The sequence below is a fragment of the Ursus arctos genome, unplaced genomic scaffold (assembly GCF_023065955.2).
Source record: "Ursus arctos isolate Adak ecotype North America unplaced genomic scaffold, UrsArc2.0 scaffold_17, whole genome shotgun sequence".
Classification (NCBI taxonomy): Eukaryota; Metazoa; Chordata; class Mammalia; order Carnivora; family Ursidae; genus Ursus; species Ursus arctos.
Window position 1 is genome coordinate 13,873,559 of NW_026622841.1, and position 11,402 is coordinate 13,884,960.

The following is an 11,402-nucleotide window of genomic DNA, read 5'->3' on the forward strand; positions in this document are numbered from 1 at the left end:
GTCAGTCACCCCCAACGTAGATACTACAATTATCCTCATTTTAAATGAAAGGAAACTGAGGCACACAAGGTTTAAGAAACTTGCCCAAGGCTGTAAAGCTGCTTAGCAGTACCAAGTAGATCAGTACTTTACTCTGTTGATCTCAGAACCTTTCCACAAGAGTAGTCAGATAGTACTTAACTCATTTTTAAAAAATTAAGTATTTACATAATGAAGCATAAAACTGTTCTTTAGGATTCTCAGGGATGCGGAGGATACTCAAAAATGTAATTGAAACTATTGATGTTAATAAGCAATGCATATTATATGCATATAATTATATGTATATAAAACTACAATGGTGCATTACATATGAGTAGAAAAATACAAGCAAGCAATACACTAAAACAATAATAGCAGTTATTTCCATTTAGTGGGATTAGAGTTGGTTTTATTTTCTTTTGTAAACTATTTTGTATTTTTCAATTTTTCTACAATTTTACTTCCATATTACTAAGAAAAAACATTAGAGAAAATTGTATATTGCCACAATTTCCAAATGCTGATTGAAAACTAAAAACCGCAGGCTGTCTTCAGTCCTGCTGAGTCTTTGTGACACACTCAGTGGCTCAGTTGTCTTTCAAAGCCAAATTTTGGGGTGAGAATTCTGTTTCCAGATGTCAAGGTTATTTTCACATTTAACCTCATATTGGGACAGACTTGACAGATCTGATCTTCCGTCTTCTGGGATGTGAAACTAGCAAAGCCACTTCTTTTTGTTGCCCTTTGAGAATGGAAAATGCCAGTGTGGGAAGGGTCATACAAGGCTAGGGGAAGGCACTTTCTTTGGGCAGGAAGTGAGACTGTCAGAGAGACAGGCACTTGGAAATCAATGTCGTTGTTCAATCTGTGGGCAAAAGACTTCCTGCATGAATTTGAGATTGATGACTGATGGCAGGAGACAGGTGGGGAGTTGGGGTGGGCAGCCAGTTCTAGTCCCGAAGGTAAGCTTTGGAGAAATGTCCTGAGATGGGAGAGTGATGCGGGAGAGCTAGTTTTTTGAGGGAAGAGGAGGAGTCTGGGTAGATTCCAGAATAGCAAGGTTATCCAGGGTGCTGTCTGGAAGGACCTGGAAGTGTTTGTTAGGCTCCTGGTCCTATCTCTAGGAAACCCGGCCTAAGGCAGAGTCTGCAGGGAAAAGGTGAGGATACTGTTTTGGCTGCAGCGTTTCAAGCAAATTCAGCTGCAACTAGTATGGAACGGACCGCACCAGAATGAAGACAGTTGCAGTAGGGTCATGATGTGAACTGTGCGTATGGACAGAGCAGGGAATCCTGAGTCCCTGAACGTTCCCTTTTCCTTGCCACTGTGATGCTGCCAGTGAGATGATGCTGGTGCAAGCAACAAACTGAGGTCAGTCCATCCAACCACCAGCTCAGTTCTCCCCATTCTCAGCACCTGCTGCTACCACAATCCAAGGCAAGATTCACGCTGTCTTCCTCTTCTTCCCCCCTCCTCCCTCTCTAGGCTCTGATGGTTCTGAGGCTTTGCTTATTCTCTGAGTCTGTCTGATTATTTGTTTTAACCATATTATGTGTTTTCTTGGAACAACTCTGACTTTGAAAAAAGGACCAGGAGAAGCGTAGGGCAGATTGAGAAACATGAAGGAAAAACTCTCCAAATTTGGCAAAAGCCAGGACTTGGCGAGACCTGTGAGTTAAAATGACCTGGAGGTTTTTCTGTCAGAGGAGTAGCCGGGACCTTAGGTAGCTCCATATTATCATCGGTAGCTTCGCTTCCTTCTGTTCTCAACTTGGTCAGGAGCCCACACAGGGTTCACCCATAGTCGCGGGGGCTGGACTACAGGCACAAATGCTGGTGGTTGACAAGGGTTTTGGCCTTTAGTAGAGAGAAGTTCTCTACAGAACTTTTCATACAGATGGATGAATTTCTTACACACGTTCACACAGTGAAATTTCTCAGTATTACAGGTGGCAATGTTTTAGGAAATAAATGACAGAACTAAGGTTTATACGGCTTGATTTGGAATCAGGCCTTTCAGAATCAGACCCTCATTTCTAAAATGGGTTAGAAATGTACCAAACAAAGATCGACAGGTGCTGGGCCGTGGGGTCCTGTCATGTTGTGCTGTTGAAACTGATGGAGTAAACTTGTTCACAGGGCATGCTAGAAGGTCTGCTTTGGCCCAACTACTGAGACTATAGGGAATTCACTGCACTGTACTGTCTACTTGTGTATATGTTTGAAAGTTTCCGGGTTAGAAAGTTCAATTTTTCCCTTTGTGTCTGGTGGTATTGGAATGTTGGAATGGCTATAAGCCCTTTGGAGATGGGGCTTAGAGGAAGTTGAGTTGGAGGTACCTTTAGTTTGGGTTTAGTGGGATATATTTGTGTTCTTTTGTGGTTTCTTTTGTATATAGTAGAGTTATCTCTATCCCTCTGGAGCAGGAGTGGCTTTGAAAAATACTCCTCCTGCCTAGTGTGCTGACTTAACTGGCATCTAGACACAGAAGTGTTGCTCAGAAATCAAATCATGATATTAAGGTATCTATTTCATGGCACATAGCAGCAGAAGGATGTGAGAGTAAAAGAGAAGGTTTGAAAAGCAGTCTGGAAAATCCTTCTTATTACCAGATGTGTAAAATAATACGTTCTTCCTGTAAAATTCAGTTCTTTGGTGCCTTCTCAAAATTGGAAGTTTTCTCCTAATCAGGAATACAAGAGAATGCAATTATATATGTACTGCATATTTTAATCCTTTTAAAAATAAGGATTTTTCAAAATCAAAGTTAGAAGATTTTTTTTTGTAAAAATAACCCCAATGTATTTATTTAATATATTCATCACAAGGGCTCAACCAGAGACTTAATTTAAAAACAGCAACAAAACAAAAGGATACCAGAGCTTAAGATACAGAGTCCTAGACAGAAGTGAAGGAAAGGACAGACCATCTAAGGAGAAAATAAAAAGACAACACAAGCAGAGAGGCTGGACAGTCAGGGTTCTCGGCTGGAGACCTACTTTGAGTAGGTTTCTTACAGATACTTCTTAAAGGCTGTGCGGTTTTTCCAGAGCTCTGCGGCATGTGTGTGCAAAGGGCTATATCAGTGTTGGGTTCTCCGAGCTGGCTCTGGATGGACAGGAGGATGGTCCTTCAGGCTGTCCAGGCAGATGTTACCCTGGGTGTCCACACTGGGGTGGTAGCAGGGCGTGAGGAACAACACTGTGGGCGTGTTGTAAGCGTAGCCACTGGGGAGCTCCAGGGAGAGCCCAGTATAGCTCAGGTCTTCATGCTGTATGCCAGCCGCTCCATGGATCGTCCCCACCTATGTGAAAAGGTTGTCTGATTCAGGGAAGGCAGAAATTCCTTTGTCACCAGACATCATGACGGCCGTCAGCATCTGCGGTAGCCTCTTGCCCACGAGGCCCGGGCAACCCGCTGGGCTTGGCTCCTGTACAGTTGTGGGCGGTGGTCACACTGGCAGCAACGGGGTCATGGTTCTGGGAGGCCACCTGGGAGGCTTGGGCAGGGAGACAGCAACTCGGAGAGTATAGCTGCAACCCAAATTTAGAAGATTCCTGTGTTGGTGGAGCTCAGACTGCTAACAGGATTGCAAACAACAAGGGAGCCTGTGTGTGAATACACCAATTTTATGCATTTTATGCATGTAAACTCAAAATCATTTGAAAATGGAGATCAGTCAAGCTAGAAGGAAAAATGACTATTTTCTATTTTCTCTGTGAAAATTATTATATAAGATAATTGTAATATGAAGAGCTGATCAAAAAGAATGCAGCCAAAAACGTAAGGATAAAAGTATTATAGGGATGTATCAACAGTGAAATAATTTAAACTATGACTTATTATATTTGCCAGGTTTTAAAAATTGTAATTTGATGTGATCTCTTTTTCCCATTCTAAACGTGTATTTATTTTTGTATTTAATTTTAATTTTAATTTATAATATTCTTTTTCTTTAAGACACCCCTCCCCTCCAATTGTATAAACTTCAGGGGCTGCAGTGGCCACCCCTGCTTAGTTTTCTTCACTGATTCCTCCTTTTCTGTCTGATTTCTAAACATTGGAAAGCCCCAGGGCTCAGTTCTTGACTGTCTGGATTCATTTCCCAGGTATATAGGTAGTCAGGGTTTAACCAGAGAAGCACAACCACAGTGGAATGGGGATTTGTTGTTGGAATAAGACCTTATACAGTTGGGGAGGAAGGTCTGAAAGGGGGCAGGGAGGAAGAGATGGGAGCAGAGTTCCTAACTAGGAAGTACTGGGGTCAGGGACGGGGTTGGGGCTTCTAAAGGCACATCCACTGGCTACTGTGGGACTGCGGTAGAGATGGAGAAGTCTGTATAGAAGGCTTTGCCTCTGAGCCTGGTGGTGGGTTTGGGGCTACTATTGGCCAAGAGGGCCAACAGTTGGGAAGGAGTTAGATGCAGAGTGGGAGAGAAGGGCATGAGGGGGAGCTCAGCAGTGCCTCTGTCAGCATCTAAGCACACACCCTTCAGAGAGCAGTGATGGCAGCTTCACTTCTGCCTTGCAATTTCATGCACATATCTTTTTTGGTCAGTGCTGATCTGAAACCATACAAAGAAAAAGATTTTGGGATATACTTCAGTTTAGCCAAGTGCACTCGGTTCAAAAGCACATGCTAGGTAATCTCACTTTGTCTCGTGGCTTTAATCCCACCCGTACTCTGATGACTCACGAATTTAAAAGCCCCGTCCGGCCTTCTCTGGAATACAGATTTATATTTAATTCCCTCCTTAAATCACCACCTGGATATTTAGTAGACTTTTCAAACTTAACATATTAAAAAAATGAGCTCCTAATCTTCTTCCCTGGGCTTGTTCTTTCCAGAATCTTCCTCTGAGGTCCAGGTGTTCTGGCTAAAAATCTCAGAATTGCCTTTACTCCTTTCTCTCCCACCCAACAAGTAATTGATCAGAAAATCCCATTGGCTGTTCCTTCAAGAAATATATCCATGACCTACTACTTCTATTGTGGTCTGGAAAATTGCCCCCGCTCCCCAAGAAATTCATACCCTAATCCCTAGGATCTGCGAATATTACCTGAAATGGCTTTAAAAGAGGCAGGTGTGGGGGGGGGGGGGAGTGTATTGGTTAAGGGTCTTGAGATGGGGAGCTTATCTGGATTATCCAGGTGAGACCTAAATACAATCACATGTATCCTTAAGGAGGAGGCAGAAGGAGATTTGGGGTCCCCCCCCAGAGGAGGAGGGGTTGTGACGATAGGGCAAAGAGAGATTGGGAGATCCTAGCCTTGAAGGTTGGAATGATGTGGCCACAAGTCAAGGAATGCTAGAAGCTCCCAGAGGCAAGAAGTGGAGTCTAGAGAATGCACAGCCTTGCTAACACATAGATTTGGGTCCAGTAATACTGGTTTTGGACTTCTGGACTCCAGAGCTGAGAGAGAATAAATTTCTGTTGGCTTATGCACCACGGTTGTGATCATATAGCAGTTACCAAAACCTATACAATTTTTCACCATTTCCTCCCTGGCAACTGTGTTGCAGAGTGCCACCATCTCTTGCTGGATTATTCCAACAGTTTCCATCTAACTGACCTCTCTGCTTCTGTCATGGCCCCACTCCCTATGGCCTGGTCTCAACACAACAGCTAGAATATACCTTTAAAAATGTAATTCAGGAGGTGCCTGGGTGGCTCAGTTGGTTGAGCATCTGACTTGGTTTCAGCTCAGGTCATGATCTCAGGATCGTGGGATTGAGGCCTGCATCACGCTCTGTGCTCAGCATGGAGTCTGCTTGAGATTCTCTCTTTCCCTCTCTTTCTGCCTGTCCCCTGCTCGCTCACTCACTCTCTCTAAAATACATAAAATCTAAAAAAAATGTTAAAAATGTAATTCAGATCAGGTCACTCATTTTTCAAAACCCTTCAGTTGTTTCCCTTCTCATACAGAGTACAATATGAAATTCTCATAATCAGCTTACAGAGCTCTAACTTGGCTCCTTTTTACCTGTTTGACTTTATCTTCTACATTCCTCCATAGTAATGTTAGCTTCCTTGATGTTCCTTGAGCATACCAGGTGTGTCGCTGCCTCAGGACTTTTGCACTTGCTCTTCCATCTGTTTGCATTGATCTCCCCACCTTCCATGGGCTCACTTTTTCACTTGATAGATGAGACCTTCTCTGACTACTCTTTTAAAAACACCAGCCATCCAACCTCACTCACACGTCCTAATGCTCTTCCCTTCTTACTTCCTCCACATCCATAATAAATTCTGACATATGTATTCTTGCTGAGTTGTTTAATTCTCCACCCTCACTCATTAGAATGTAAGCTCTGTGAGGGCAGGGGTATCTACCAGGGTTTTTTTTTCCATTGTTGTATCCGCAATGCCTACAAAGGTCTGTGGTACATAATAGATGCTGAATAGTATTTGTTGAAGGAATAAATTATCCACGAATGCTTAGGTTTTTTTTTAATTTTTATTTATTTATTTGAGAGAGAGAGAGAGAGAGAGAGAGAGAGAACATGAGAAGAGAGGGAGAGGGAGAAGCAGACTCCCTGCTGAGCAGGGAGCCCAACCCAGGGCTCAATCCCAGGACCCTGGGATCATGACCTGAGCCAAAGGCAATGCTTAATCGACTAAGCCATCCAGGCACCCTGCTATGTTAGTTTTATATTACAAACATTTTACTCCATTAAAAGGTCTTGAGCTGAGTTGTAATCAGCAATCATCCAACTCATTCCTTGGTTTCATTAATATTCCCTGGAGATAGTAATGCTTCCACTTTCCCAAATGTCACTCTGGTCAGGAACTGAATCATATGTTGGATTCAGTTGTAATGTAAATAATGGGACTATCATGCATTCAGGAAATGAAGGCCTTCTCTCCCTTTCTGTGTTTTCCCCATTCCCCTACTTTAAACTGGAAGGAAAGGCTCAAGTGGGAATTTTGTATTCCTCTAAGGGGTTTTCCCAATCCAACAGTCTTTTATCCTGGCTGTGGGTTTAATAAGCACCGTTCCTCTTATCCATCCGCCTCTTCTAATTCTTCCTCCCCAGTCATTTCCTGTCACAGCAACCCTTTCAAAATTAAACTCCAATTCTAAAACAAATGAAGCGAAGGCAGGAAAGGGGGGATGAATCACAGCATATGGGAACAGTTTTGTTTGAAAGCATGATCAGCACTCTTTGCAAACAAGCTGTGACCATATGTGGCAGGGTGGGCGTAGAAGGAGTTTTAAAATACAAGTGATAAACTGTGATAAGTGTCTGAGTTATAAAGGGAAAGCCCATTAATGATTGGTTTGATAGTAACAAGTGATACCTTGAAAGAAGTCTGTCTCTAAGGAGATAGATATTTCTGTGCCTTTTTATAAATTGAAACATTGCAAAGAGGTGGCTTGTAGTGAGTTAAAATTCTTGCCCTGTATTAGCAGATAGCTATGGATAACTCATTAGGACTTGTTTCTTGGCTAAAACCAAGGTCACTTGAATTCAAATTTATTGATATACCAACAGAAGTTATTTTTAGAACCAGATTTATTGCCTCTAGGTGCTCATCCCTAAGGAAGAGAGAAAAGAGTTGTAAAGGATGTGTGTGTGTGTGTTTCTTTTATTGATTGTTTCATCAGTAAATACTGAGTTCTGACCAAAAGCCAGGCACAGTGCTAAGCCGTGTGTATTCGAGGTGGAGCAAAAACCCTGGGTATTATATGGTAAGCAAAAATCATCACAGTCCCTGCCTTCATGAAGCTTACAGTCCAGGAAGAACATAGCCAGTAATCAAATGGTCACAGAAACAAATGAAAAAAATAGCAGCTGTGGTTTATGTGGTTTGTGCTGTCAAGGAGAGCAACAGTATGGATCTTATGATACTCTGATAGGAAGCCTGAGCCAGTCTGGGGAGTCAGGAAAGTCTTCCCTGTGGTGATGATGGACTTGCAGCTGAGACGTTATTTAAGAGGGGACATGGGTGTGCACAGAATTCAGGGCAGAAAGAGTGCTCTGTGCAGTTGCCTGGGACAGGTGGGGTTGCAGTGTATTCAAAGGAGCTGAAAGAAGGACAATGAAGGGAAATGAACCTGGAACTTGATAGTGAGAAGTCAAGAAACAGAAAAAGGAGGGGCATGACTACCCAGTGCCTTGTGGGCTATGTTAAGGATTTTGATCTCTCAAGGAGAAGCCATTGGAAAGGGGGATGGGCAGCTAATCAAGAGTACATCCTCCCCAAACTCCCCTCCATTTTGGGTCACAGAAAATGTGCTGTAGGGAGGTGGAAGTGGTAAAAACTGGTTATGCTGAGTCAGTCTTTCATTTAACAAATGTTATGAGTGATTACTCTGTGTCACATACGGTTTTAGGTCCTAGGATAAAAAAGACAACCAGAAACTTAACTGATCTCCCCTCCAAAGGCTTACAGTCTAGGAGGCAACCACGGACAATTTACTTGCATGACAAAGATAGTCCCGTAAATAAATCATTGCAATTTACATAATGCAACAAAAGAACAAGGTAGGATGCTCTGAGCTCAAATGACAGGGGTCCTAGACTTGGGTGGAACTAACTGTGGGATTCAGGGAAGTTTTCCTCTGAAGGTTAGGTTGACTATTATTGGTAGGATTATTTGGAAAGTTACTGAAAACTTCAGTTCGCCTTTTATTTTCCTCTCTCAATCCCTATTTCATTAGGTGACCTTGACTTTCATGCTTTCTCTCTGTATATAAATGGCAGTGAGTACGTAGCAAGGCACCTGTGTTTCTGGAAGAAATGCAAAAGCCCATCTATTCTGAGGGCCAAGTGTGGGACATACATGGTGGTAAATGAAACAATAAACTATCAGATCATTGGGCAGCTCTGATTTCGTTCTGTCTATATATAATCCACCAGGAGGGTAGTAGTATTGATATTTCTAAATTAACACCCTTTTCCTTACTAAACCAATTACTTCCAACATGTTACAGTTCATCACCTCAAACTAGTTTTTTTTTTTTTTCCAATCAGCTGAAGACAGAAAATCCATAAGCAGTTTATCAGTGTGCGATGCTGTTTGCATTTCAGTGCTTCTCCCAATTTGGATTTTCATTATTCTTTGTACTCTTAGCCCAATCTCTGCACAAATTAATGAATTTATGTGAAAACAAGCAGCAATTCTTGTTTATAAATGTAGCGTGGAAACCAGCCAGAGCATACTTACTAGAAACTTCGGGTGTGGTTGATTATTCCTGAAGATAAAGCACAGTGTTGTTATTCTTCTAAATTGACCTAGCCCTTTACTGAAACACGCCAACCCTGTGCCTACAGTGGAATGGTATGTGGTAATCCACAAAGAATCATTGTGGCATGGTTTGAATTCTATCTGAACCACTTAAAAGTATATATCTATTTAATATACCTGATAATTCTGATTTAATTCCATATCAGTCATTTAACATTATATCTCATGGACAAGTTACTTAAATTCTCCAAGTTTCCCTTTTTTCTTTAGTAAAGTAGGAATAATTATAACTGCTTTGCCCTTTTGGTCTAGTTGTGAAATTAAATGAGAAAATACTTGTGATTATTCTTTGTAAACTCAGTGTTTATGTGTAGGATGCCATTATTACTACACATGGTAAAATTGCATCATTGACCCCAATTCTTCACCCCTTCCTGTAACTAAGCCTTTTGACATGTGAATTTGCAAGCCCCTTTCTAAAGAGGGGGGTATATTTCTCTGCCTCTTGACCTTAGCTTGGATATATTACTTGCTTTGGCCCATAGAGTATGGTAAAAGTGAAGTGTGCAGTTCTGAGCCTAGGTCTAAAGAAGCTTAATATGCTTCTGCTTGTGTTTGTGTGGTCTGCCAGTTGCCATGAGAAGAACATGTCCCTGGTCGCATGATAAAGATGAGGGGCATGTGGAGCAGAACTACTCCAGTCCAGTTACCCCAGCTACGACGCCAAGCCTACACGAGTTGGCTCCCAGTTGACCTGCAGCTATGTGGGTAAGTCCATCCCAGGTCAGCAGAACACCCAGACAAGCCATGTGAAGGAAATAAATATGTATTATTATGCAGCACTGAGGTTTTGATGTAGTTTTTAATGTAGGTTTATTGTAGTAATAATTGACTGACATATTATCCATCAGCCTTCCACCTATCCAGCTAATTAAATATCCATTGGTTCACTAAGACTATGGTATTTTCTAGGGAGAAAGACAGAGATTTCAGTTTTGAATGGATTTTTCCTTGTCTCCCTGTGCTTCTCTATGTTTTTCCTTTCTTGGTCCAATTTTTGAAAGTAAATTGTTCAAGAGTTGCAAATATGAAATTTTCTGTATAATACTCCAAATTATCTGAATAAAAGGCTCAATAGAAATCTAACAAATAATGTTTTAGTGCAATATGTAGGTGAGGAATTCTCTTAGGATCATATGCTTTCTTGTTTATTGTCTAATTTATAAACTAGACTTATCTACAAGTATATGAGAAAGGAAGGAACAGGGCATGAAATTTCACTAAAAGCCTTAGTATGTCACCCATCTTTGGGAGTCTTTTAGGATAATTCTAAGCTAACAATTCAATATAACACCCATTGAAAATATACCACATGTAAGGCATGGTGTAAGGTCCTGGGGAAATAGAAATGAACAAGACATAGTAACTCCCTCTTAATGATCTAGTAAAGGAAATGAAATGCAAATTATTCATGATATTGTATCTCATTAATTCTGTAACACACTTTTTTTCTGGTACTTTTTCACATGTTGAAAAAAGATGGTGTATCATAGTTTAGTTAATAGTGTTTTTTTCATTCTTTGTGGTATGTAGGATAATGATGCAGATTATATTTGATATCCTCTTACAACCAAGCAAATACAGAAATAAGTTGCTATGAGTACAGCATATACACTGTGTCATGGGATCAAAAAGCAAGGAGGGGTTACTTCTCTAGATAACGTAGAGGGAGACTTCATGGAGGAAGAAGCATATGAGAGGGATTTCAATAAGAAAAAAGTGCTAGAATAAAGACTACCACAGGTCAATTGGTTCCTAAACTTTCTATTACCAAGGCGTAGTTTTATTGCGTATCTCTTCCCCTGTCCAGTGTTGTTTTCAAAATGATTTTGTCATAATAAATAAATTTGCATTTATCAAAAGATACTTCTCAATTTGATAGCAAACACCATACATTACTGAGTAATCAGAATTTCTTTTTTTTTTTTTTAAGATTTACTTATTTATTTTTAGAGAGAGGCAGAAAGGGAGAGCATGCGGGGGGAGGGGCAGAGGAAGCGAGATAATATCGAGTCGACTCCCCACTGTGCACAGAGTCCAATGTGGGGCACGATGTCACGACCCTGAGATCATGACCTGAGTTGAAATCAAGAGTCAGATGCTTAACCAACTGAGCCACCTGGGACA

The 11,402-nt window shown here is 41.3% G+C and overlaps 1 pseudogene; it reads right to left on the minus strand.

The window, feature by feature from the left end:
* Positions 1–2,995: 2,995 nt before the first annotated feature.
* On the minus strand, positions 2,996–5,586 carry LOC113253566 (ubiquitin-conjugating enzyme E2 C-like; annotated as a pseudogene).
* Between the last annotated feature and the right edge of the window lie 5,816 nt (positions 5,587–11,402).